General features: G+C 52.8%; 1 protein-coding gene across 5 annotated transcripts in view; it reads left to right on the top strand.

The window, feature by feature from the left end:
• Shisal1 (shisa like 1) overlaps nucleotides 1-27,851 on the top strand; it is a 103,330-nt gene that overhangs the window by 12,945 nt on the left and 62,534 nt on the right. For 2 of the 5 annotated variants that reach the window (XM_039080313.2, XM_039080315.2), the window contains exon 1: nucleotides 22,746-23,570. The exons of 1 other annotated variant lie outside the window; for it this stretch is intronic. The gene's annotated coding sequence lies outside the window, so the exon portion shown is untranslated. Of the gene's footprint in view, nucleotides 1-22,745; nucleotides 23,571-25,335; nucleotides 25,657-27,851 lie in introns of those variants that run through there. 2 more of the 5 variants (XM_017595274.3, XM_063264451.1) reach the window with 2 other exon arrangements.

Genomic DNA, 27,851 nt, shown 5'->3' with positions numbered 1-27,851 from the left:
AGGTGCACACAGTCCTCCATGTGGCAAGTTGGCTGGCCACACTGAACACCAAGGATGCCAGGGAGCCAGAGTCAGAGTCTAGTCTGGTCCCGTAACAGCTCTTCCCAAAGCTCTGAGTCACCGAGAAGATGGTGCCTTCCCCATGGAAATCTGGCCCCCAGATGTTCTCTCTGCCCCTTCCTCACCAGTCAGATGGAGCCACTTGACACACCACCAGAAATATGCATCAGGGACACATCTTGGCTGGAAGGACACGCCTTCCTGCCCCAGCCCTGAATTCCTCCACTTTGGTCCCCAGGTCCCGCCAGCTGTCACCAGCCCAAATCCACTGCAGGGCACGAAGCTGAGGTGGTGAAGAATGTGTGCCTGGCCTCCCACTGAGGATTTTCTCCCCAGATTGAATTGCATGTGGTGGACCTGCTCTGTGAACAGTCAATTTGCAAAACCCCGAGCTACCGGGCAGAAGAGGACCAGCAGGGGACAAATGACAGAGTCTCTTTTGTGTGCACGAGGTACTCATAGCCACCCATGTGGGCTGTCAAAATCCTGTGTCAGAGGGTCAACTCAATAGCCCAGGCTCTGCCCCAGAAAGGGACAAAGCAGAGTTTTGTCAGGGGACTGTAACATTTGGAGGGTAATTGGAGTATATTCTGGTGGAGGCCAGTTCTCATACCTTCCCCTAGTTTGCACTTGATCTTAGGCAAAAGGCCGAGAAGCGATCTTCCCCTAGTTTGCAAATCACAGCACCTTCCTTCCTGGTCTCTCTCAGCCCATATCAGCCCCTCGCTGGGAACAGGGAAGCCCCTCTTGGGTCCTAAAGCCCAGTTTCCTTCATAGGGAACTTGGGCAGCCATCTTCCTGCGCTTGCTCCGTCTCGTCCTCCACAGAACTATCATAGTCTAGTAGCTACTGAGCGTCATCCTACCAAGGGAAGATGGATGGGAACAAAGAGAGAATGGCATCTAAAAGAAAGTGTCAAATGACGTCACCACCAGCTTCCCCTGCTCCTTTGCACAAACCACTGCACAGCCCCACAGAAGAGGGGCTTAATATATCAGCCAGGCTTGCCCAACATGAGCCTGTGAGGTAAGCTAATTCTTCAGTGTCGTGAAGTCACTATCTGGGCCAGGCTAAGGCCATGTAATCCTCAGGACAATTCCCAGGAAGGAGGTGCCCTGTTATCTGTTCCCAGGATGCGGAATTGGACCTGGGTCAGGGTTGTGTTCCCTGCCTAGACATGGCAGAGATGGATGGGCCTCTGTAGCCACAAGGACTTTTGATGTTTGACCTTCCTAGAGAACCTGAGATAGCAGGTGGGGGTCATGCCCACCCCCAGACAGATCACTTGTCCTGGCTCCTCTCTATAGGACCAGGCACATTGCTCCCTAACCAAAATCTGCATTCTGATAGCAGGATATGAGACATGGCAGCCTGGGGGTGATTGCCCCACCCCACCCCCAACCACCTGAGAAGTGCTCTCAGCTGTAGGAGACGGTCTCCCCTCTGATGCCACAGGAAACTGGGTGGCATCACACTCAACCCTCAGGCTATACTGCCGTCCGCTTGTCAACTTAGCCTGGCTAAGCCATCATCCCCGCTCCTGCTCCTCTCATGACCATGACTGGAAACCTCAGCTTTGTCAGGACCCATGGAGGCCCCAGTGTGACCCTAATCATCCTTCTCCTGGTCTCGGACACCCATTTTCCCCCTCACCATATCTAGGATACAGCTGAGCCTTGCCAAGTTTGTAGAGGTCTTGGCTGGTCACACTCGATCAGATCTCTGGTTAAGCATCCTGCCCCGCCCCTGACCCAAGCTCCAGCAGCTACCTTGAGCTCTCCAGGAGGCTGCTCCCAGCCACTCAGAGCCCTACTTACCAGACTGGCTCCAGGGATACCCATTTTCAGTCAGCTTCCTTGTTTCCCAACCTTGCCATCTGAGCCATGCGCCACTCAGAGGAATTCCTTGAAGGACAACTTGGCAGCATCTCATTCCCAACTCAATCCTGGTCCACTCGCTGTGTCCCGGAGGCTGGCCTTGAACCCCTGATCCTTTTTACTTTAACCAGCACTGGGTGCAATTTCTCTTCCTTAGACAAACCCTGAGTCCCCAGCAGCCTGAACATTTCATTAAAAGTCCCTGAAACTGGTCCATGATTAGGTTTATCTGGGGCCTGATTCAGAGGGGGTATCTTTACCCCCCCCTAGCACCCTGTCTTAATCTGTTTTCTGTTACTATAGTAAAATCCTCGAGGCAGGTTGTTTTACAAAGAAAAGTGCAAAGGTTTATTTAGGTTACTCTTTTGGAGGCTGAAAGTCCAACCGGCATAAGGTTATGTCTAGTAAAGGTTATGAGAGAGATGGTGTGTGTGTATGTGTACAAGGAGAGCGATGAAACAAACCAGTGTGGCTTGAGAGATCCCATAAAAAATGACCTTAATGGGGTAAGGATGTATAAGGACATGCTCCCTAATCCTTCCGACCTAACACCCTCCCACTAGGCCCCGCCTCTTTAAGGTCCCCTCACATCTTACACAGTCATCTAAAGACCAACCTCTGGACACCTTAGTTTCATGGGGGCACACACTCAATCCACACCCAGGCTGTGGACCCTCTTGAGTGGACTCAGCGACTGCTCCTGGTCTTCTTTAAAATGGTGTTGGAATGAAGGAACCACACGCAGAGTCCACAGACCAGAGCCTGGCCAGCATCGGGCCGTGGCAAGTTTGTTTCTTTTTCTTCCTCTAGCTCCTGTTTACACAAAGCCTTAAACCTGCCAGCAAAGAGAGACTGTGTGTCGCTGGGGGATTCTGTCTTCAATAGGGAAAGCAAAATCCCAGGTGGCATCTCTTAGAGCTGGCCACATCTGCCAGCTTCCCCATTTAGCCTTCCCTTTCAGCCAACAAAAGGACCGGTGGGTGGCCAGCCTTGTTCATCAGAGCGGGAGGCTGTTGGCAGCGGTGGCGGCAGCAGCAGAACTGGGCACAGGTCTTCCTCCAGACCAGCTCTGTGCTTTGTTAGGGAATGTTCAGCAGCTGGTCCGGGAGGCTTTCCTTATCCTCAGATACACACAGCTCCGTGCTGACTGAAGTGTCTCATGGGTAACTAGTAACTATCCTTGTGTGGGTTGACTTTAAGGGGAGAGCCTAGGGATACTGAGGCTCAACCAGTGTGTGTTCTCTGGGCCTTTCCCAGAGGTACAGGCAACTTGGGGGCTCCGGTTTTGTTTGTTTGTTTTTTGTTTTTTTTTGTTTGTTTGTTTTTTATCTGTTGCACAACATTCAAGACTGCCTGTTCTGTGGCACTTCCTTGAATAGCCTGGCTTTTCTTAGACCGTATCTGGTTCCTCCGGACCTTCAAAGCCCCTGAAGTCACATCCTCAGAGCCCTGATCATCTGAGCTGCTTTTGGACATGCCACCCTCCTCAGAGGCTGGTGTCGATGAGCTGGCATTGGGATAGTAAAAATACTGATGTTTCTGTGTCCTACATGGCTTAGACTTGACCCCACTGGGGAGGTAGGACATGGAGAAAGGACAGACACACAGACACATGTGCAGAAAAGCTGCTGCCCAGTAGGTCGTGTGTACTCTGACAGTAGTATGAATACAACTCTGGGAACCCCAGCACGTCTATTATGTACAGCATGGGGGAGGGGCTCTGTAGGAGGTCTCTGGGGGTGGGGTGGGGTGAGGAGTCTCAGGGTGCCATCACCTAGAATGCTCCTAGCCTTCTCCTTAGCTGCTTGCTAGCTTTCACGCACAGTCAACATTTGCACTTGGATCAGAGGAAGGCTTTTCCATCCCTCTGAGCCTGACCCCAGGGAGAAGGCTTTGCCACTCGCATGGGTCTGATGCATTTGGTTGTTGACATCACTGTCAACAGAACATTTACTGGAGCCTTGTCTGTTCTTTATACACCCACTCAGGCTACCTGGGCTCCCCACACATGTCGGAAGTGCACGGAGAGCCTCCCGGACAGAGTAAGGGAGAAAGTTGATGACTGGGTACAGCCCAGTTCAGCATGGCGCCACCATTAGCTTCCTGAGGCTGTCTTCATGGGTACCACAGGCAGAGGGGTATGCAGCACAACACCCACAATTGATGATAAAGTGAGGGCAAATAAAGTTCCTTTTGAGTGACACGGAGAAAGCAGCCTTCTAGAGGCTTCATCAGTACCTCCCCTTACCCTCCCGGTCCTGTAGACACACAACCCTCTCTTCACATGTGTGCGTGGTTTTCTTAGCACACCTGCTCCTGTGTCCAAACTGAGCTCATTGGGAGGTCCTGAGTCTGACTGGGTAAGGGAGTAGCTGGGATGCTCTCCTCTCCATCAGCTACAGCACAGGAACTTCCTTCTATGCAAAGATGCATTCTGAAGGCCAGGGCTTGGCCTCTGCATGTGAATCTGGAGACAAGTTTAACTCCAGGCAGCAGCATGCAAGTGTTGCAGGAAACCGGCGCTGCTCCTGGTCTTCTTTAAAATGGTGTTGGAATGAAGGAACCACACGCAGTTAGCCAGAAGCAGAACTACAGGAGCCAAATATCAAGGCTCGTGCACGTAGACACTTTCCCAGAACTACGGACTTTGATGGATTAGGTCTGCTTTAGCGCTGGCAGGAAGTGCTCCACGTGCTGAGATTTACAGCCTGTATGGTGCTAACATCATGGAGTCAGTTGTGCTAAGGTCTGGGGCCCTGTTACAGTTAGTCGATTGCTATGTGTATCTTGCTATAGCCCAGGTGAGACCATGAGTCACTGAGGCCACTGGGACACATGGGAAACCTGAGCTTGCCAGACAAATGCTGTCTTGGAATGCATTCACAAATGCCTTCACTTACACCCCACTCTCTCAAACCAGAAACTAGGGGAGCAGTCCTCACTCCTAAGTCCTTCTGCCACCACTTCCACATCTCCCAAAGAGCTCTGGAATCTAGTCGCTCACTCTCAGTAAGTGTGTAAGTAGGGATGAGAACAGGGAGGGGATGATGGCTGAGAAGGGAGAGAGTAAGAAGGCTGATGTCATAGACGCTCTCCCGAGAGGGGGAGAGCAATTAGTGCAAAGTTCCTGAGGCAGCAGAAGGCTTAGCTGAAGGCCCACAGAGCTGACTACAGGTGACCATGTCCCAGCCCAGCCCAGGTTTCTCCAGAGTCCAACCCCTTCTACTCCCTGCCCCCGGTGTCAGGAGAAGCTTCAAATCCCAATCCTGGGTCCTACTCTACCCCAAGCTGCTGTAGTCTGTACACGCTGAGCCTGGCCTACACCAGCAAGAACCGAGTCTCTTGAGTTTCATTATTGAGATCACTTTATGTAATAACACCATGTCACCCGTGGGCAGAGAGCTGAAGAAAGTCCCAGAAATAAAGAAACAAAGCCCACAGCTGTGTGGGAATCAGATTCCCGCCCCCCCCCTTAGAGAAACCACAAAGGAATCCACAGGCTTCCCTTGTGTCCTCTGGCCTCACCTTAATTACACCAGGCATCCCAACTCCGTGTTTAGATTCACTAGCACTGATGAATGAAAAGAGAAAATTTCAGTGCCTGAGTGAGAGCCACCTGCCCCGGGCTCCACCCAGGTTCCAGAGCCCCAGGCAATTACTACCCTCAAAGTGCTCCCTGAGGGCGGATCTATTCATCTGCCGGCTTGTCCCTAAGGCTTATGGGAGGCACGCACAGACTCACCAGTGCCTACCCCCTCTGAAGATCAAACCTAGATCAAAGGGTGAGTTTGTAACAAGGATGAAACAAGTTGCCTAGGGACTGGGAGGAGGCCACTGGGCTAAGTGACTGATGACAACAGGAAAGGGACAGATGGGAAGACATACCGGGGTGGGTGAGCTGCACCGGGGTCCCGATGACACGCTGGCATCTTGGCCAATCCACTTAGCCCTAAGTTGGAACAGTTTTGGAAAGAGGGGGCCTGTGGGCTGGTTTGGTGCCACACAGGGAACATGGGGGGCTGAGTAGCCAGGTATACCATCACTCTAATACCCTTTCCTTGGATCCCCCAATCTGCCCAGTGGACAGCTAGAAACAGTTGGATGCAGAAGTCCCTTACCCCGAGACCTCTGCTGGCTGTGACCTGCCATCATCAACGTGGACTTCTAGGTAGCCCACCTGTGGGCTCCTCCTTGGAGGCTTTAGATTTTTCAAACCCTACTTTTAATAACAGCTCTTAAATGCTTTAACCTCCCTTCTAGCCCACCACCCACCAGAGGTAGTGGAAATACCTCTGGTGGTATTAGGATATGGGGGAAGTGGACCTGGTTAGAAATTGTTCTTTGGAGCGAATCCCATCTGCGTTGTCAGGAAATCAGTTCAGTTCACAGGTCATCAGTGGCAGCTCGATCCACTCGCAAACACTTCACGAATACACCAGCGGTCCAGTTCAGTGGTGTTCAGATAGCAAACACCATTCAGCAGCAGTGGCACAACCGAGCAGAAACAGCCGGGCCTCTGCCAAATTGGCACAAGTTGACAGGAGTGAACAAGACCAACAGGGATGCCAGGGGAAGTTCTCTGCTGTGCTTCTCTCGATGAAGTGAAGATCAGCAAAGACTGACCAACGAAGCTTTGCAAAGCTAGCTACCCCAGCAACCCTCTGTCACTGTCCGTCGAGTCCTATTTATCCTCCCTCCAAACATCATGTGTCCTCCACAGGTCTTGCCTCACCACATGAGTCTGTCTTCGCAAAACTCCACGAGTTTGTCTCAGCTGACCCTACGCTGCCAAACAGCCATGGAAGTAGCAAGAAGCCATCAGAACAGCACCAGAAGTTTTTTGGTGCATTTCTGTCTATGGAGTCAAGACAAATGGAGCTCAGCTACACAATGTAAAGTGGACCGATATGTGCTTGTCATTATCAAACAATCTTTCATCACAAGTCCTTTCACCTGCTTGCTTTAGCAAAACATCCTTTCACCTGTGTCTGCTTCAGGACAACACCTCTTTACGTGTTTGCCTCAGCAAAGCACCCTCTGACACAACTGACTTTCCAAAGAAACCGGAAGTTTCCACTTCACCTCCATGTTTCCACCATCAGCATCCCTGGGCCTCCTCATTCCCAGAAGCCTCTGGGGTGTTTCTGTTGCAGGTTGATCTAACAGGGCCAGTTCGTGCATCAGAAAAGGCATAATGGGCAGAGTTACAGTGAGGGTATTACTCCTTAGGCCAGCATGAAGAAAGAACTCTTCCTGCTTTCATTTAGGCTGCTGATGTTTTCTCTGTTTTGTCCAGACTCTTCTGAAGGGCAAACCTATGTCACTCACTGCCCAGAGCTCTATCAGGGACTGAGGTGGGAAGGGCAGGGGTCGGGGGTGCCTATCTTGTCTGAATTTGTTGCTCATGGGCATACATGAAATCCTAGGACAGTCCCTGACCCACACATGTGCACCTGTGCTGTGATGTCCCCAAGCAGAGACCCAGAGGATATTTGCTAGCCTCTACGAGTGGGAAGCATCGTATCAGGAGTGGGGGCTCTTGTTCTGGAACATCCCCAGGGTTCCCCTGCTCTCAGACCCAATGAGCAAGGGCCTCTTTCCATTCTCCATCATCACCAAAGCAGCTGTCCCATGAGGCAGCAGGAGGCGTCCACTCCTACCATATGACATGTACACTTACACCCCCATTTGATGCAGGACTGAAGTCTGAGAGAGACTCCTCAGGACTCCTCCAAAGTCACCAGGTCCAGGTCTGTCAGACCTTAGTTTTGCTCCAAGCCTAGGGCTTGGGGAAGCACTCAGCTAGTACCCCTTCCTGTTTCTGCAAGTAGTTCTGGGAGGTCAAGGCTAAGCATGCTGCTAACAAGGTTGGACATCTAGCTGCAGGTCTGCATGGGGGCTGAGTGGGAGCTTCGATCCTTAGGTCACTCAGTGGGAGTAGAATCAAGGTGGTAGGGAGTCACACCCTGAAGCCAGGCAAGGCCAGATTCTTCTGGGCCACAGGCTTAAGGTCACTCCTTCATAAGTGGCAAAAGGATGTCCTTATCCTACAGAGACTGGAAATAGGACTAAACAGCCAGGTGCTGGCTCAGCACATTTGAAGGTGGCCTCTCCTGTCTCTCAACAGCTAGCAGGGCTTAGCCATGTGCCCAGAGCCTCCAGCAGCAGCTGTTCACACTGTGGGGGGATACAACACACAGCAGGGGTGGGTAATGGGACTGCTGTGTCCCAGGTCAGCTTTAGATCCTCAAGCTAGAACAATGTCACCTTCTATTCTTGGGAGGCAGTTGAATCTGGTTGGGATACTCTGATGGAAGACTTGGTCAGTGGGTTTGCTCTGCTCCAGAAGGCAGGATGCTCAAGGCTTAGCAAGGTGAACAGCCAGGTGAGAGTGGGGCCCACTAGGCCCTGTGCCTTGTCCCATTTGCCGTGGTTTAGACGTGATCCATGATCCTACCTTTTGGTTGCTGTTCTTCAATAGGTATCATGACCTAGACCATGTCTTGGGATAGTTCATACTTACTGGGATACCCATCCTCTAGGCATCTTACAAATACTTATCAGATGTAACCATGCCCCTGGGGAAGAAGGGAAGCATGGGTCTTGTTTCCCAGAAGTCCACAATTTGGTGGGGAAGGCAGTCCTATCACAGCCCAATGTGAATGATGCATGGTACAGACCTATAAGTCAGCTACTCAAGAGAATGGTTAAGACAGAGACAGGCAAGTTTCAGGTCATCCTGGGATACACAGTGAGCGGAAGGACAATCTGAGGAATTTAGTGATGGCCTGTCTCTAAATGAAAGGTAAACACAAGGCTGGGGTTGTGGCTCACAGTGGAGCACTTTCTTAGCATGTGCGGGACCTGGCTTTGGGTCCCAGTACTGTGATACTCATAATAAAAACATAGACTGCTGCCTCTTTTGTTTAGTCCACACGACACAGCACAAGGCGGCATTACCCCCACCCTCCTGTGTGGCTGGAGCAGGATTTTAAGCTACAGGAGAAGCTAAGGTCAACACCAGGTGCTGGCCATAGGCCCTGGATGGAAGAGAAGTTGTGTCGACTTTTAGATGGTCATGGTGGCTATGCTAGGAGATGGAGAGCCCCGGGCTCTGGCATGGCTAGAGAGTGGTCCAGTCTGCTGGAAGTTACACCTGCTAGATATGTGTAAGGGGCAAAACAGGGTGTGGCTTGGGGCAGAGAGGCAATAAAATGAAGTTGGTTGGCAAGGCTTCTTTAGCTGCTGTGGTCGGGTGGGGGGATGTAAAAAGCAGATGGGGAGGGTGGTAACAAAATCCATCAAAAGTTGGAGGGGCTTAAGTTGGGGGTATAGACACTCAGAGCTCTTCGAAGTGCAAGTAGAAAGGCTCAGCCACCCACTCACCAGCCCATCCACCCACCCACCACCAACACAACCACTTATCTACCAATCCATCTACCCACTCATCCATCTACCCACCTACCTTTCCATCCATCCATCCATCCATCCATACATCCACCTTCCCGTAACTTTAATCTTTTCAAAGTCTACATTTAATAATGGTTCTTAAACACTTTAACCTCCCTTTTAACCCACCCGCCACCAGAGGTAGTGGGAAAGAAAAGGATACAGGGGGTGGGGCTGTGGACCTATTTAGAAATGGTTCTTTGGAGCAACTCCTGTCTGTGTTGTCTCGAAATCCTGCAGTTCAGTTCACAGGTCAGCAGTGACAGCTCAGTCCACTTGAGAACACTTCACAGATACACCAGTAGTCCTGTTTGGTAGAGTCAGGTTAGCAACAGCAGTGGCATGACCTAGCAGAGACAGCTAGACCACACATCAACAGGAAGGACCAGGAGGGACTCCAGGAAAAGCTCTTGACTGTGACTCTCTCAGCAAATCAAAGATCAGTGAAGACACAAGACCAACAAGCATTGCACAGCTGGCTGTATAAGCAAGTCTTGCTCAGCCTCCTTCGCTGTCCATCAAGTCCTATTTATACTCTCTCCAGACATCATGTATCCTCCACAGATCTTGCCTCAACATGTGCATCTGTCTCAGCTGATCAGTCACTGATCACTGATCAATCACTCTGCCAATCATCCCAAGTGGCAAGAAACTGCATCACACCACCAGAAGTTTGTTGGTGCGTTTCTCTCTATGGAGTCTTAACAAATGGAGCTCAACTACACAATGTAAGGCGGTCCAATACATGTGTATTGTTAGCCAAGAATCCTTCATCATGAGTCCTTTCATGTGTTTGCTTTAGCAGAACAATCTCTCTCTTGTGTCTGCTTCAGCTAAATGTTTCTTTACAAGCCTACCTTAACCTTTCACCTGTGTCCACTCCAGCTAAACTTTCCTTCACGTGTTTGCCCCAGCAAAACATCAAACCAACTTTCCAAAGAACCCTTAAGTTTCCACTTCACCTTCCGTCCATCCATTCATCTACCATCCATCCATTCAATGTTCTACCCATCCATCCACCCACCTTTCCATTCACCCATCCACCCACCCACCCAACTTTTCATCCATCCACCATTCATTCATCCATCCACCTTTCTGTCCATCCATCATCCATTTATCCATTCATCCATCTATCTATTCACTCAACTTTCCATCCATCTATCCATCCACCTACACACACACACACACACACACACACACACACACACACACACACACTTTTATCTACCCACCCATCTACTCATCCATTTATCTACATATCCATCTTCTTAATTATCATTTACTCACTCCTGCAGTCCCCTACTCATACATATCACCTTCTGGATACCCACCTGCCATCATTTCCACAGATGTACAGACATGGAAATCTAAATCCACAGTGAGGCCTCTCAGTGTAGACAGAGAAGCCAGGTCTAACTGCTTTAAGGACAGAAGGAAGCTGCAAGTAGAAAGCCACACCGAGTGGACTGCCAGGGCTGGAAGGCCCCCTGGAGGGGGAAAGTTTTGAGTTTCCGTTGTCCCCTGAGCAGACCCAGTGACTTGCAGGAACTCCATTCCAGTTCTTTTGTTATCTTTCTAGTGACACTGCAGAGATCTGGAGGCAGTGATCCTGTTCGTGGATTTTAAACAACAACACGATACACTGACACCCTTGCTGGATTCCCCCAGTCCACCTGTGGGGAGGCCAGAAGGCTGAAGAGAGAATCCTAACATGGTGTGAAGTTCATTACAGCACTTTTACAAAAAGAAGAAGAAAAGGAGGAGGAGGGAGAGGAGGAGGGAGAGGAGGAGGAGGAGGAAGAGAAGGAGGAGGAAGAAGGAGGAGGAGGAGGAGGAGGAGGAGGAGGAGGAGGAGGAGAAGAAGAAGAAGAAGAAGAAGAAGAAGAAGAAGAAGAAGAAGAAGAAGAAGAAGAAGAAGAAGAAGACGACTTCACATGTCATTATCTGCTGAGGGGAAGAGTCTTAGCTTTTGGGGTGTGGGAAGAAGTAATTAAACTTGAGGGATACATTCAAAGGGAGAGAACAAAGGTGTGAGGCCAGCAGCAATGTGCTTGCAAACAAACCACCAGCATCAATTTGCACAATGGTTGGACTGAACAGGACAGCCTGGGAGCTTTGAGTGTTGCCACATGCTCTCCCCCCTGGGAAGGTCACTGAGCTAGGGCTTCCAGGGACACCCTGCAGCCTAACACACACAGGCTGTGGCACCAGCAACACTGGGGCACTGAGTCCTCAGAGAACTTCTGGTGGTGGCATGTAAACATAGACAGACACCATGCTTAGTGGTGGGACAGGCAGAAGGCCTAAGGGATGCAGGAGCCCTGAACGAAGTTCACAGGAATCAAATGGTCACAGCGACCCAAGACTAACAAGGGCTTGAGAAGATGCTTAGTAAAGAACATAGTTCTGGGTTCTGTGGCCTGTAGGACCCATCTACAGGTTAGGGGGAATCCCTTCTGGTTGTAGAATAGCAGGTACACTGTAGGCCTTAACTGAGGGCAGTAGGGAGCCAACAAAGAGTTGTGAGCAGGAGAGTGATGGCCAGAGAATGAGGCTGGGATAAGACTTGTCAACTACCACAGGGTCAAGAGGGTCAAGTGGCACCTGTGGGTATCAAGGTGGGGGGGGCATATGGAAGTGGTAGCTGAAAGATGAGAGCTGGAAGCCAGAGATCTTTGCTCAGTTAGACCAACATACTGGTGATGGGGAGCATGTCTGAGGTGGCAAGGGTGTGTCCCTCCTGTCATTCTCAGACCAACCCTGGGCCACTGCACAAACCTCTTGCCTTGAGTTCCAACTCGTTTTTGGGAAGGGACCTTGGGGAGGCTCCTCAGCCTTTCTGACACACATTGGAAAGGTCCTGGGCATCCTACCCCTCCCCTGCCTTTCCTATTGCTTCTGCTATCTCTCCTGCTATGCCAGGCTCTGTTGCAGAGACCCTACACTGGCTGAGGTTGTCTCTCATAGGGACAGGAGGGTCTTGGCTCTACAGCTATGAGAGTTAATCTTCATTGTCAAGTTGATTGAATGAGAAAGACACAGAAGCACAGCCCTGGGTGTGTCTGTGAGGGTTTCCCAGAGGTTTCACTGAGAAGGCCCACCCTGGATGTGGGAGGCACCATCTTGCAGGCTTGAGTACCTGGATGGATGGATGGATGGATGGATGGATGATGGATAGATGGATGGATGGATGGACTGCAGATACCATGTGACCCACTGTCCCACACCCCTGCTGCCTTTCCCACCATCACAGAGTCTGTCCTTTCTTAAACCATGAGGTTCTCCCTCTCTCTCTTTCCCTCCCTCCCTTCCTCCACCTGACTCCTTTCAAGTATTTAGGCCACAAGGAAAGTGCCTAAAATAGAAAATTGATGCTAAGAAGTAGGGCTTTGATAAACCTGAGCCCTGAGCATGTGGTTTTCAGAGTTTGGGGACTGATTCGTGGGAGGGTGTGGAGCAGTTAGGAGCTATAGGCTAAGCAGCCCTAGAGAGAGCTGTAAGCTGAGGCTAGATCATGCAGTTTCAGGAATTGCGCTAGAATCCATATATTAGGCAAAGAATCCAGTTTCATTCTGCCTGCATCCTGAGAACTTGGACCAGACTGGACTCAAAAGTAAAAGTGTATTCGTTAGGTGGGGAAACTTCCAGATGGTGGAGTGCCAGGGCTTGGCGTGGTAATTGCTCAATGCTTCTATCCAGACCTATAGTAATAGAAAGCAACACGTGCATGAGAAAGAATGGGCAAACCTACAATTTGGCAAAGAGGGGAAAAAGAGAGAACTCACAGTGCAGACAAGAAGGCTCAGAGAAAGCAGCTCCTGTCTCCACTGGGACTCCAGGACTGTGGGTAAAGAAGCCCTGAGTTCAAGGCTCCACCCATTAAAGGCTCCAGTAGAAATGCAGATTGATTTGAAGGAGGGAGCCTGAGCTGGGGTGGCCCCCACAGGGATCCCTACTCCAGAGTCAGCCTTGAAGATGAGAGACGAAAGGGGCTAGCCTACATCTCCAGCTGACGGCATGGCCCAGATGCTTTTACAGGCATGAGAGATACAAAAGTAAAGACGTTGCAACAACTTCCAAGGAGATTCCAGAAAACCAGTTAGGGTCAGAGTTAGAGCCTGAGAGGCCATTGCGGGAAGCTGTGAAGATGAGGCCAAAATTGCCATGAAGATCCCTGGATATTGGAGATGCTAGGACCATGGGCCATCCATGGAGGAAAGGAACAGGCAGAGAGTGAAGCTGACCCAGCAGAGAGGTCAGAAGTGCTTAGGTAACAGAGCTTGAGGGGCAGGGATGGCCCAAGGGTGTCGGCATGCAGATAATTTCATCCTGAGTCCCAGATGCCAGATATGGTGTGGCTCACTGGGGCCCAGACTTGCTTGCGGCTGGTCTTCCTTGCTGTGTTCCCGTTCCTCCCTTTTGGAGGGAGGACATTCATTCTATAACTCTATTAGAAATATGTAACTTGTTTTGTTTTGTTTTTATAAGGGTTCATGGGTAGGAGATTGCCTGGGTCTCAGAAGAAACTTTGCGCTTTAGAGCAGTGTTTTAAACTTGTAAAGGCTATGGGGACTCTCAGAGATGGACAAACTGCATCTTCCATTTTGAGGTAGAAGGGGGATTCTATGGGGCAGGGAAGGATGCTGAGTTCACAGTGATGCGTCTGTGTCAAGTTTGCGAGGGGCGGAGCTGCAACAGCTCATCTCCACTGTCAACTTGACTGGATTTAGAATCACCATGGAGACGCACCCCTGAGTTTGTCTCTGGGAGTGTTTCCAGAGAGGTTTCACTGAAGAGGGAAGGGGTCCCATCTCCAATGTGAGCAGCACCATTCCCTGGGCTGGGGTTCTGGGCCGAAGGGAGAGGGCAGGCTGAACGGCAGCATTTCCCTCTCTCAACTTCCCACGGGAACAGAACGAGCACTGCCTCACATCCCTTACCTTGATGGACTGGACCCTCAAACCGTGAGCCAAACCAAACCCTTCCTTAAGTTGCTATTGTTGGACGCTGGTCACAGCAACAAGAAAGGGTGCCGGGCTATGGCCCAAAGCACACTTCGTCTCAGCCATGGCTTGTTTGTGAGAAGGGGGTGGCGATGATGGAGGTCACCTCATAGTAGTGCAGGTGACATTTGGCTCCTGCTTGAGTGGTACCCAATGTGTGGCCCAAACAGCAGCTTCAGCTATGGTCACAAATAAAATGAAGACAGTTTGTCCAGTGGCAGCATCCACCGCATAGGATTACGGAAGTAGAAAAGCTCCTGTCATCTAGTGACACTGTAGGTAGCAAGGTCCACGTGAATCTGTGTTTCTGGGAGTAGAGAACATGTGGCCAGTGTGTAGCTGGGTTCCAGGCACTGGGTGGTGGCTCTGAGTGGCTGTGTAACTAGCGCTTCCTGACTTGACATTGTTCTTCCGGATTGTGCACTCTCTGCTCACCAAGGAAAAGTCGATGGGGGCTAGCGATAGCCTCGCCCTTCCTGTGGGGACATCATCTCTTGATGCCATCATTTGTACCTGATGCTTGAGTCACCCTAATGTTGGTTTGCTCACCATGACCCCAGAAGCAACAGGTTCCCTGTGGGACATTTGCACTGTGACATGTCCCCTAGTGCCCTTGTTCTTAGTAGCATCCCTGTCATCAAGTGACACATGACCATATTGTCACTGGAGGTAATGCCAACGCATAGGTGGGAACCCTCCACCTGATGCTGATGCAAGCGAAGTGACAAGCTCTGGGCATGCACCTCTAGAGGGCTGGGGATGGTGAGAGCTGGCAGCATCCCTGCATCTTGCCAAGGCCCGGTAGATACAGCCACACCCCAGGGTCTCTGGGAAGAAGAAGCAACGATGAGTCTGCTTCCCAGATGAGCTTCCTGAGGAGGAAGCAACTGGTCCCAAGTGGCATGTTCCTGGTAAGTGGCAGACCCAGAGGCCTGGGCTTGCTTTGTAGCTGTTACATCTGGAAGGAATGTGAAGGATGTGTGGCACCTCAAATCTGGGCAGCCTGGGGGCAAATCCCCAAGCGCTCCTCCTCAGCTTCCTCATCCACTAGTGGGCTGTGACTCTGGGTTCCATCTTGGCAGGTGGTTCCAAGATGCTCCCATAGTGCTTTGGGGCTGAAGTCAATCTGCCTTCTGTAGCCTGGACTTTGGTAGTCAAAGGAGACTGGGAACCAACCATGAATGAGTCTGTCTGCATAGCTCGGGCCCCTTGCAAAGGTTGGGTGGGGAGGGCTAGGTAAGGGCACCTCTAGGCCTCCAAGGTAGGGCTTCCCTTTTCTGTACAGGAAGGATGCTGGTGTGATTTAATACAACACAGATGCCATCTTCCGATTACCAGCTGTGAGACCTTCAAAGATAGTTAACCTTCTTGGTCCTCCCTATTCTTTGTATGCATAACTAATATCTTGTTCTTGGTGAGATTCATGAGGAAACCTGTGCGGGGACAAGGTCTGGGCAAGGCTCTAGGACCCAGGTTCTGAACATTTGCATTTTCTTTTGTTCTCCTGTTCCAAAGGAACTAAGGCTGAACTAGGTCAGCTGAGCGGGTCAGCTAGGAAAACCCTCTGACATGACCTGTACGTGTCCCTAACCCTTGGTCATGACACATTCTCCCTCAGCCTCCCACTTCACACCCGATCAGGCCTTCTGTAAGTTTAGAATCTTCACATATGTGAGCCACTGTGGCTGGCCAGTGGTCAGTTGGCCTGGACCGTGACTCTGCCCTGCTGCCCAGCCCTTGACTGGCTCTCTCCCAGGAGTCTCTCCAGAATAGATTTCAAGCCCTTTGCTCCCTAGGCCATGCACTCCCTGGGCTGTGTGTTAACACGATTTTTCAGTGATAAAGGTGTCTGGGGAGGCCTAGCCAATAGTTTAGCATGTTAAAGGGGCTTGGAACCCTGTGGGACCCCAGAGCATGTGCCACGGAACCCTGGACGGCCTGTATCCTTCATTCCCCATGCTGGGCAGAACTGTCTGTAAGCTATCAAAGGTGAGCTTGCCAGAACCTTGCACTGTTGGCTGGCAGGTATGCATGGAACAAGCTGGGAAACTGAGGTCTGGAAGGCAGAGACAGACATGATCCCATTCAAGGGCCTTCTATTCTGCCAAGGGTAGGAGACTGAAGTGGGAGTGGCGGTCCCAACTGTGTTGCTCTGTGCTCTTAACCTCCCTGGGCTTGTTCTGTTCTCTAACAGAAACTCAGAAGTGACTTCCATGACAGTTGTGAAGATGTGGGGGGGAAGATCTGAGTGGTACTGAGGGAAACATATCGCCCTTCAGTTAAACAGACATGCCATTGAGCCCACTCTCTCACCTAACCCTAGAGGGAAATTTCCTGCCCCAACAAATAGGTCTGAGAGGCAGATTGTCATCTTGTCTGTGTGCTGAGGCCACACAGTCAAGCTGAGATCCCTGTTCTGGTTGGTAACGCCTTGCTCAGCCCTTACAGAATGGACAACTGGCTTGTAGAACAAGGTCCCTCAGTCTAATCTTCCAGGACAGAGCCCCCACCCCTAGAAGGGATGTGGCAGGCCATTGGGAATCCTCAGATTGCCTCTCTTGCTTTGCATCTGAGCTGTGTGGGCTAGGACCTGTTACACCATTTCTCTGAGCCCCCTTCTCACAGTTTAAGCACCAGGTTGTCCCTGACCCTGGTTCCTGTACTTGTCAAGGACACTTGGTGATCTGAGAAGGTTTCTGCTTGTGCCAGGGCAATGGTTAGCCTTATGCTAGCACAGGGATTCTGGGTCTGCCGAGGAGAGTCAGGGCTGGGTGGAAGTCAGGCCTGTGGCTAGGGCTCTCTGTTGAGCGAGCTGATGAACACCCTATTCATTGTTGTGGTCTCCGCTTTGGGTCTGTGCTGGTTCTGTGGGAAGATAAGACGCACTGTGAGAGCCATCAGCTGGGGAGAATCCAAACCCACGTGGACTGAATGAGGGAGGTTACCACTGCTGATACAAACCGATATCCCCGAGGCCCGGGCTGGCCTCCCCTCTGTCAGCAATTTCCTGTTGGGAATAAGCAGTGAGAGGCGGGGCTTTGGGAGACCCTAGTTGGCACAGGGTGAGCTGTGGCTCAGGCCCAGGGTTCAGAGTGCCCCCAAAGCCTGAATGGAATCCCACACCTTGGCTTGCCCCTATTGTCAGCTTGTCACCTGGGAAGTTATTCGTGAAGACAGGCTGTAACACCTCCCCTGGGCTTGTAACAAATTGATGTGCTTTCTATCCTGAGAATGGAACCTGGCAATTTCTGGGTATTGGGGGATGGGGAGCTATCAGTGAGGGGACTACCAGCGATGGCACGGATGGGGAAACTGAGGCATCACACTAACCCCTAGGGGCTCTTGTTTTTCAGTTTGGGGCAATGAAGTGGGTGGCCTGTCCCTTGACCCTAGAGGCAGATACCCCTTGGTAGCTTTATGTCCCATATAGCGGGGCCTGACTTAGTTACCACAGTAACCTGGGAGCCTGAGGGCCCTTGCTAGTGTGTCTGAACTGTCAGGTCCAGGCCTTTAGCTTCCCAGGATAAACACCAGACCAGGGCCCACTCCACTCAGCAGGCTAGACCACAGGTCTGCAAAGCAAGGGGATAGGCAGGTCAGATCTGTGCTGGTCCTGACTCATTGTCGCAGGAGAGGTGAACTATCAGGCAGGCTCTCTGTAGAAGCCACAGTCATGAGCCTTTCTTGAGTATGCTGGTTTGAAAGTTACACTTAGCATACCACCAGCATCCCTTTGTGGCCTTGTGGTGAGTGGGAAGATATCCAATTGGGCTCTGGGGTCCCTCCGCTCAGGCCACACAGGATTTCAGAGTGGTAACCTTAGGTGGAATCAGGGACCTGTCTCCCTGCCAAGTACCAGAGTGTCCGAAGCCCCTCCCCTTCTTGCCTGGAGAACCTGTCAATCTCATAGCCAGCCCCTACCACACTGGGACATTGGGGATAGCCTCTGTTTCTAAGGGTTCATAGGGTAGAGTCTTCAAACCCCATAGCTTCCTCATCCCGCAGGCAACAGATCAACATCCTAAGTAAGATCTGCTCCCTCCCTCCTTCCTTGCCACACAGTCCCGGGTCAGCAGCAGGAGGAAGATTCTGGCTCCATCTTGGACCTGGTTAGGCTTAGCTGTGAGGACTGGCGGCTGTCCTGCCTCATCTCCTCCAGGACTAGCATGGAAAATGGTTGTTACAGCTGCAGCCAGAAGGGAGCAGACAAGGAGAAAAAAGAGAACAGGGCATCTCCATGGAGTCCTAGTATAGACAACCAGGTCTTTGGCCATCCCTTAGGACACGTGGTTTGGGAAGTTTGCTGGACCCCGGGGCCAGTTCTCTAAGTCTGAGCTCCCAAGTCCCCAAGATGGCTGTGGCATCTGCACCCTGCCTGACCTGGTCAGTCAGTTGTGTGTACCTCCTGGATAAGTGCAGTGAGGGAACGCATGCTTCCCTCGAGTCATCCATCGGTGCAGAGCTGATGCCAGAACTGACTTTCCAAGCCTCTGGGCAGACTGGCTTTGGCAGCCCTGCTCCTACAGCACAGGGGAGCATGGGCTGTGCTGAGATCTGTGTGGCTCCGGAGGGAGATTGGGAAACATACGTGCAGCTGACCAAAGTAGAAGGGCCTCAGAGGCTTTATCTGGTACCTTTCACCTCAGGGTCTCTGCCTCCCACCAGGAAGCCTTCCAGGGTTTCTCCAAACACTTGTTATAGCAAAGGTCTCTCACCCTGTGTGGATAAACAAGGCAACAGGCACCCCCACCCCCTCCATGAAAAGATCAGAAAGTCCTATGGAAAGTCCCCTGGTCCAGCACTTGTCTGAAGACAGAGCCAAGGCCCGATGTGGCCTTATCCTTTCTTGAGGGAACGGGACCTCTAGACCTCTTGAGCCTTGCCTTACTTGTACTGCATGCACACTGGGGAACTGGGACCCCGTGTCAGAACCTTTGAAGAGGAGGAAGGAAGAGACTGAAGGTCCCTGGAAGGTGGGGGCCACTCCCTGAAGGAAGTCTGGGAGGGACTTGTCACAGCTGGGGAGCCAGCTGGCTCTTGCCCCCTGGGGCTGTGCCTCCCCCTCAGCTTTTCCCCCCAGGAGGATTCCAGAGAGAGCAGGGTGGGAAGCCTTATGCCCCCAACTTCTAATTAAACGGCAGCGATCTTGACGTGGCAGGTGATCTTCTCGGGAAGCCTGGCTTTAAATTTAGCTCCCTCCCCAGCCAGCCCTTTGAAAAGGCTGCACTCCACCGAGAGAGCATGAGTCATCGCTAGGCCGGCCCGCCTGCCGCTCGCCTGCCCGGTGAGCAGTTGCTTTTGCGGGGGAGCAGGCCTCCCGAAGGCTGAGATGTAGTAAATAAGGCCGGAGGATGAGGGTGGTGCTGGGGTGCAGAGCAGGACTCCCCACGGCAGGTGCTGAGATGGGGTGAGAGCAGCTGCTTGGTCAGCTGGGAAGAAAAAACGAGCCCACCTCCCAGCTCGCCTCCGGGTGGGGGAGGGGACTCAGCAAAGACAGTTTTGATGGCTCCATAGGTGACCCCTGGGCTGCCTGCCTCATCTGGTCCTCCCAGCTCTGGCAGCCTGTCTCTGCACATGCAATGGGGAAGGAAACTGAGAAATACTCCCCTTTCCCCTTGACATCTCAGCCTCATTCCTGAGCCTGTTGGGGAGGGGGTGGTCCCTTAAGGGCTGGCAAGATGGCTCAGTACGTAAAGGCCTTCCTGCCAAGCCTGACAGATCCGAGTTTAATCCCTGGGACCCATATAATGGTAGGAGAGAAGTGACTGCTCAAAGTTGTCCTTTGACCTCCACGTGTGCACCATGGCGTGTGTGTGTGTGTGTGTGTGTGTGTGTGTGTGTGTAATAAACAAATAGCATGTAATAAAAAGAAGGGAAATGCAGGCTGGGGGGGGGGTCTCAGTTGGTAGAGTGTGTGCATGGCATACATATTTAGATTCCATCCCCAACAATACATAAACCGTGCATGGTGGTGCAGGCCTATAATCCTAGCTCTTGGGGAGTGGAGGCAAGGAGGATCGAGAAATTCAAGGTCAACCTTGGGAGTCTGAGCCCAGCCTGGGCTTCTTAAGATCCTATCTAAAATAGTAACAAAGAGAGAAAGAAAGAAAGAAAGAAAGAAAGAAAGAAAGAAAGAGAGAGAGAGAGAGAGAGGAGGGAAGGAAGGAAGGAAGGAAGAAGAAATAGCTTTGAGTGGGGTTGAGTTTAAGACACTGAGATAGGAAGTTAATAGGGATTGTTGGGGTGTCCCCTGGTACAGGCTACAGAATACGGGCACCACTGAAGAATACTGGGGTCAGCTGGACTGAAGGTGTAGCAAGGGCCCGCTCCTTGAGCCCTCAAGGAAATATGGCCTCAGACACACCTTAGTCCAGGGCAGTGTATTGTTAGGCTTCCTAGTGTGTGGACATTGCTAAAGCAACCACAGGGTATTGGGATGCAAAGGCAACAAAAAAGGGAAGTGGGGTGGGGCCAGGCAAAAGACAAGGCCTCCTTCCCCCTAGAGGACAAGAGGGCATTGGCAGGACCAAGGACCCACAAAGCCAGAATTTGCTTGTTGGCCTAACGGGGCTGATGTGATGTCATGAATCTTCTTGTTGGTCCTGGTGGTCATCCTACTTTACACACGAGGAAACTGAGGCTCAAGGAGGCTATGGGATTTTGTTCAGGGTAGGGACACCTGAGCAATGGGGTATGGGCAGAATCGGGCCCTGTACCTATAGAGAAAGTACGTGGGCAGGGAGGTGTGAGGGACCTAATGTGCCCATGCTGGCCTCAGTGTGGCTGGCACAGACTGGCTGCAGAGAAAGTAGTCAAGGGAGGAGACAGGAGCTTGGGCTGTGTCCCATGGACTTGGGCTGGCCAGAAGCAGGGCATTAGTGGTCACTAGCCACCAAGTCCTCAGGTACCTACTCCTACTTAACATAAGACTGCTTAGCGACAGTGTTGAAGGGAGGGAGGGGACACCTCCATGCAGAAGGCACCATACACAGATCCCTCTCACCAAGACAGCCTGCCTCACATGTGGGAACACATACAGACACGCCATAGATGGAGGTCGCATGGGAGTGCCAGGCAAAGTGAAACGCCCATACATCCCACCTATCCCTTGCGTCTGAATATCTGTTGACACATCCCCTCAGATACGTTGATCTGCACCATGACATTCACCCAGCACACATGTACACGCAGAAAACATGCTACCCACAGCCACAACACACACATACAAAGCAGGCTACATTTGGCTCCCTACACACATCACATATGCCATACACATGTCCCATGTCACCTAACACCCCCATCATACCACATACGCAAACACTCCACATCATGTCATATAGCACATATGCAGATCTCTCTCTCTCTCTCTCTCTCTCTCTCTCTCTCTCACACACACACACACACACACACACACACCACACTTCTTGCCCTCCCCCAGTTACCAAGCAGACTCTGCCTCCCTGTGGCCCTCTCCAGAGCCTGGCCTTACCTATCCTGACCGTTTTGGTGCCCTGGCCATTGGCAGCCCGGTCTCAGGGTGTCCAGTAGGTCAGTTCAGGCTCTGTCCATGAAGGGAACCAGGGCCTGGACGCTGTGAGTGGGAACCAAGGCCCAGTGCTTTGGTGGAGAAAGCACTGGTTCTCCCCAGCTGGCGCCTCCCTGAGACCCTTACCCTTGAAAGCAGCAAAGAGCCAGGCAGGTTCCAGCATCCCATGGAGGTCTAGAGCCTGCCATGAAGGAGGGAGACAGTCTGTTCCAGAAGAATCCTTCCATGTCAGCGAGGCACCTGTGAGGGAGACAGAGATGCTTGGGTTTTGATTCTGCTCCTTGTCAGCTGTGTGCCTCTGAGGTGCTTTCTCAACGTCTCTGAGCCTGGCAGTCTGTCAGCAGAGTCCAGAGGAACCACTCAGTGCCATGGCAAGAAGTAAGTTCAGAGTGTCAAGGGCTCAGCTCAGTTTCCCTTGAGGTTCCACTGAGGTCTCAAAAGTCAAAGGTGACCGACCCCGAAGTGTGGGCGGCAACAGTGGAGCCTGGAGGGGTGGATCTTGGGGGTCTGCCTTTCCAGATGCTCAAGGGTATTCTCCTTCTGTGAACAGCCAAGAAGCTCCATCCTGGCTGTCCCCTGGGAGGAATGCAGGGTCACCACAAGCTCCCACAGAACTTTCCGAGGTTATCCAGGCAGTGGGGAATACAGGCTCGAACACTTGAGGGTGGAGAACAGTACCTCCTTGCCCTGCAGGTCAGCAATGAAAAGGGAGTGAAGTCAGAACTTGGGGTGTGCTGGGGAGAATGACGCACGGGGTGAGGGTGTAGACCCAGGTCTAGGAGACTGGGGAAGCAAGTCTTCCCTCAATGAATCACAGACCAAGTCTGCCCCTGCCCTTGACTGCCTGGCTCAGGGTGGCTGGCAGAATAGATCTCCCAGCCAGGGGCTGGGGAGGTGCCCAGGGTGGGTGGGACAGAATGTCGCTGGCTGCATGGGGCAGGGATCTGTCCACCTGGAAGGAGAGGCTACAACCCTGCAGGCAATTGCTGGTGTCGGGAGTCTTTCGAAAGAGGTATCAAGCTGGGGAGAGATGGAAAAGAGATGGGGAGATTGGAGGGGCGTTGAGGAGAACCCTCTGGTGGAGGTTGGGAAGTGGGGAGGAGGGAAGGGAGAAGGAAGAAACCGGAGAGTGAGGTGGGGGGAAACGGAATGGGGGGAGTAAAATGCTAGGAAGAAAGTGAAGGATGGGAGAAAAGAAAACGGAGGGTGAGGAGAAAGGCTGATGAGAGGGATGGAGAAAAAACAAAGGCGGAGCAAAGACAGGTGGAGAAGAGAAGCGACTGGGACGCGCGGGGAGGGGGAAGAGAGAGAGAGAAATAGAGAGAAAGGGAGAGTGAGGGAGAGAGAGAGAGAGAGAGAGAGAGAGAGAGAGAGAGAGAGAGAGAGAGAGAGAGAGAGAAGCGCAGCAGGCCGGCGCGGGGCAGCAGAGGGCGCGGCGGCTGAGCTGAACGCGGCGCGGGACGCGCGTGGGGCGCAGCGGGCGGAGCGCGACCGGAGCCCCGGAGCCCCACGCGCCCGCAGCCTGGCGGACAACTGTTGCGGCGGCGCGCGTGGGCAGCCCCGCGCCCCTGCAGGCGGCTCCCGCGGGCGCCGGCTCCCGGCTGCATAGCGAGGAGCGACCGGCGCGAGCACGAGGTGAGCGGGGCGCGGGGCTGCGGGGTCCACGCAGTGCTGCGGAGCGCGGGCGGGACGGCGTCGGGGGAGCCGGAGTGGGGCGAGGTGATGGTCGCCAGGATCGGGCGACAGCGGGGAACAGTAGCGGTGCTGGGCGGGAGTGGCCGCGGAGAGCGGACGGCTGGGGAGCGAGTGCGCGTGGGGCAGGGCGCCGGAGCCGCGCTGGGAGCCGCTTGGCTGCCCTGGGTTCCGTTCGGCGACATCGGGAACCCCAAGGCTCATCTGCTGCCGCCTCCCAGGGCCGGATCCATAGTGATCCCGCGCCCGGGGCTGGGTAGCCCGGCGGCGGCCTCCGAAAAGCTCATTAGCGCCAGCTGTTGTCATAGCAACGAGACCCCAGCGTCTTCGGGTTCTATTTATTCTAATTATTATTATCATTATTAGTATTAGTATTTCTTATCCAGCCGGAGGGAGAAAAAAGAAAGGAAAGGGGGGCAGCGCATCCTGGCGCCTCCAACTGTTCTCCTTGGAAGGAGCAGCGCCGACTGCCTGATGGGCCAAGCAGAGTCTGGTTCTTGACGGGGTCCACCAGGCTAGGGTCCCCGGGTGGGTCCTGAAGTGGGTGCTTACTGCCCCAGTCAGACCCCTGGGGCCATGGAGAGACCGGGAACCGGAGTTACATAATTTGTCCCGAGAGTATTTACATGTAAGCATCCTACACCCCCCCACGACTTTTCTGTGTTTTCTGGTGCCCTCGATTTAGTGGGTGCTCCTGTCAGGGAACCCCAGCCTGGCATAGGAAGAGAAAAGTGCTTTGCGTGGGAAACTAGAGGGACCTCTCTTGAGGCTGTGTGACCTTGAGCCCGGCTCTCAACTCCTCTGAACCGGTCTCCTCACCTCTAAGATAGGAAGGGGAGTAAGTTCCCATGAGCAGAGGCTGCTGTAACCCAGGGCACAGCGAGAAAGCAAGTCCGGTGAAGTCGCTGTGGGCTGTGTGACCCCAGGCAGGTCTCTGGACCCGTTTCTCCAGATGCTGTCTAAAGATGCCTTGGCCACTGACACTTTGTGACTCTGTGACTGCAAGTTGGGTTCCACCCAGAGCCGGCCAACCCAGAACTTAGCCTCTCTGTTCCTTTGTTCTCTTGCTTGATTCCTACTGCCCAAAGGTGTCTGGGAACCTTTGAGATTGTCTACCCACTGAGCGCTGAGGGGGCTGATTGGAAATGGTCTTTGGAACCAGACTCTGAAACCAGACTTTGGCCCCTGGTATCAACTTATGCTGCTCAGGGCTGCCCAGAACCTAGGTTTTCCCCTAATGCTGAGACCTCCCTAGGCAGCTCTTTCTTTCTCTACACAGGGCCAGGCCTGTCCTGGTGACAGAAGAATCTGAAACAGAGCTGGCTAGAAAGTTCTGTTACCCAGCAGCCTCTGAGCCTTCAGGCTCAAGTCAAGCCAAAAGCATCGGATCAGGATTTCTTTTTAAATTGTGTTTTAGTTTAGTTTTTTTGTTTTGTTGAAACCTGGTTTCACATTGTAACACAGGATGGCCTAGAACTCGTGATGTAGCTCAGCATAGCTTCAAATTCACCACGATCCTCCTGCTTCAGAGTCAAAAGGGGGGCAGGAGCCACCACTGCTGGCCGGCCAGGGTGGGTGGAGGTGGTGTGGGGGTTGAGGGGGTGGGAACGTTACCCTCACAGTCACTCTGGGTTCCTGTGCTGACTCAGGTTTCTGCCAGGGTGGGTTCAAAACTGGTGGACTGGCAGTAAGGGGAGGAAATGCTTCTGGGAGCAGACATCCTGCTGTCCTGAGCCATCCCGCCTGGAGATTGTTGGGGCAACTGGGCAGGAAGGAGGGGCATGGTTGGGGTTGGGAGCATTTCTGCTTGCTCAGCCTTTTATGGAGGCTAGGGAAAAGAAAGCAGTTGGGACCTGTCCAAAAGGAAAGCAGCTGAAGGCCACTCCCCCGTCACCTGTCATCCATCTGTCCATCCACTGCTCCCACCCTGCCCTTCTTTAGTGGCCCCGTGCAGTGCCTGGGCCTTAGTGCTGGAGGAAGCAGGCTGAGGAGAGACCCCGCTGAGCCACCTGACGGTGGGGCACAAGAGGTGGGCACACGGGAGAGGGTAAGGTTGCGAGAGTTGTGGGTCAGTTAGAAGGGAGATAAACTCTCTGAAGCAAAGTTGCAGACAGTGAGGAGGGGACAGCCCCACCTTGGCCAGGCAGGGCCAGGAGGCTACACTACAGGGTTGGGAGGGTGGAGGAGGTGGCACAGGAGGGCCCTAGCAACCGACAACCCTATCTTAAGTCTAGGGTTGGAGATAGGGCATAGGGGGGTGGTCAGTGAGAAGAAGCTTCGTAGCTCCCAAAGCTCACACTGGGGAGCACGGAGGAGAGGTGCCCACAGGAAAGAATGTGCCCGTCTAGAACAAATGTAGCCTTGGCTGGCCCCACTCCTGCTGCCTGCTGCCTGGGGCCTGGCTTCTGGGGGTAGGTGGCAGGTGGACTCTAGGCCTGGCTGTGTCAGCTGCCGGCAGCTGCAGGAAGGGACTTAGCTGACACAGACTCTAAGCTGTGCCTGCAGCAATGGGATTCCTTGAGGCTGGCCAGCAGCAGCACACAGGACCATTGTTCAGAGCAAAGCCTAGCCTTGTGCCGGGAGTCTCATGGACTCTCACACGAGGCCCCAGGGGTACATTCGCTGGTCCTTCTGTACCAATGGAGGAGCCGTCGTGGGAGAGCCTCTAATGAGAGCTCAGCGTGCACCCTGCTACTGAGGACCAGGCCACAGTGCCTGGAACTCGGCCTTTGACCCTCTGGGAGAGAAAGGAGTGGGCTCTACAGATGCCGTGTGACCACTGGGGGTGTGGGGGTCGGGAGGCGTCTTCTCGCCAGTATTGTCCTCTTGGCTTTCCTCAGGATGGTCTCAGAATATGGTTCTTGTTGTGCTCGAGGGGAAGATAGTATCTTCCCGTACTCTACCTCTGCTAATTCATCCTTTATTGCTATGGCAATCCCCAAGCACAGTGGAGCCTCGTTTCTCAGCCCTTGTCCTGTACAGTGGGTTCTAGAAGCCCAGCGGTAGGGGTGAGTGAGGAGGTCGTCCTGCCTGTTCTGGGTCACACCTCCTTGGTGCTTTGTGTGCCTCCTGCCCTGTAGGTGCTGGTCATAGACCTGGTGGATGAAGCCCTGTCTCTTTCTCCTCCATTTCGCCCTTCCCTCCTTCCAGCAAAATTATCCTATTCCAGGGGCCCCTTGCTGGGGCCGTTTTTAGATGATACTCCCTTGGGATGGTGGCAGGAACCTTGGGTCTGCTCAGACTTACCCCTGAGAAGCTCTATCTAGAAACAGGGCCAGGACCTCATTTAGCATGGGCTGTCTGAAGAACAGACCATCTCTAACTGGACCCTGGCTGTCCCAGCTGCCCTGGTCCTGCTGTCACCTCCATAGACACACCCCTCAGCCCACTCCCTTCCTTTGAGCATATTCAGTGACCTTGTCTGGGTGTCTTGATTTAGCCTGTCCCTGGCAGGTTGGAGACACCTGCCCGGGGAAGTGTTGAACACACTGACAGTTGAAGTGTATGAACCCTGCTCTCCATAGCCTATATTGGAGGTAGGTAGAGGTGGACACTGGAAGTCTGACCGGACAGAAAATGTCCCCAGGAGGTCCTTGAGGGCCAAGGTTATCTAGCCGGAGGTGGTGGGTGTCACTCAGAGGCTGGGGGAGGGGTACAGATGCTTCATAAAGTATGAACTTTCTCTACACGACACCCGCCCCCCCCAGGCCAACTCTTGAGAGTCACCTCTGGAATCCCTTTTCTGTCCATGGGAACCCTCATCCATCTGTATTTTCAAGTAAGTCTCGATGAATAGGGTACACAGGTCACCACATGCCCAGCACCCTGCTCTTGCCTTCCTGGCAGGGGTGGGGGGCGCTGAACACCCCACAGCTCTCTGCACAGCTGACCTCAGCAGACATGGGTGCACACACCTTGGAGAATAGAGAAATAGTCCTCACACATTTCAAATGATACCTGTTTAACAGTGAATTCAGTTCTATGAGCCTGGGAGAGAAAAAAAAATTATTTTTGTTGTTCACACTTCCATGGAAAACAAGACCGATCGTGGTCTCTTAAAAGCCAGCTCCCTAATCTGTTTATCCCTGCCTGGCAGCCTCTTAGGAGCAGGCAGAGGCAAGGCTGGAGGAGGGAACGTAGCTGCCCTGGCTGAGAGCCCTATGGGGCTGGGAAAGTTCGACTCCTGCACCAGGTCTTGAAGATCCTGGACGAACAAGGGGCTCA

This window comes from Rattus norvegicus, chromosome 7, assembly GCF_036323735.1.
Source record: "Rattus norvegicus strain BN/NHsdMcwi chromosome 7, GRCr8, whole genome shotgun sequence".
In the NCBI taxonomy this organism is placed as follows: Eukaryota; Metazoa; Chordata; class Mammalia; order Rodentia; family Muridae; genus Rattus; species Rattus norvegicus.
Note: the sequence above shows the minus strand (reverse complement) of the source record. Positions and strands in the feature narration are given on the sequence as shown.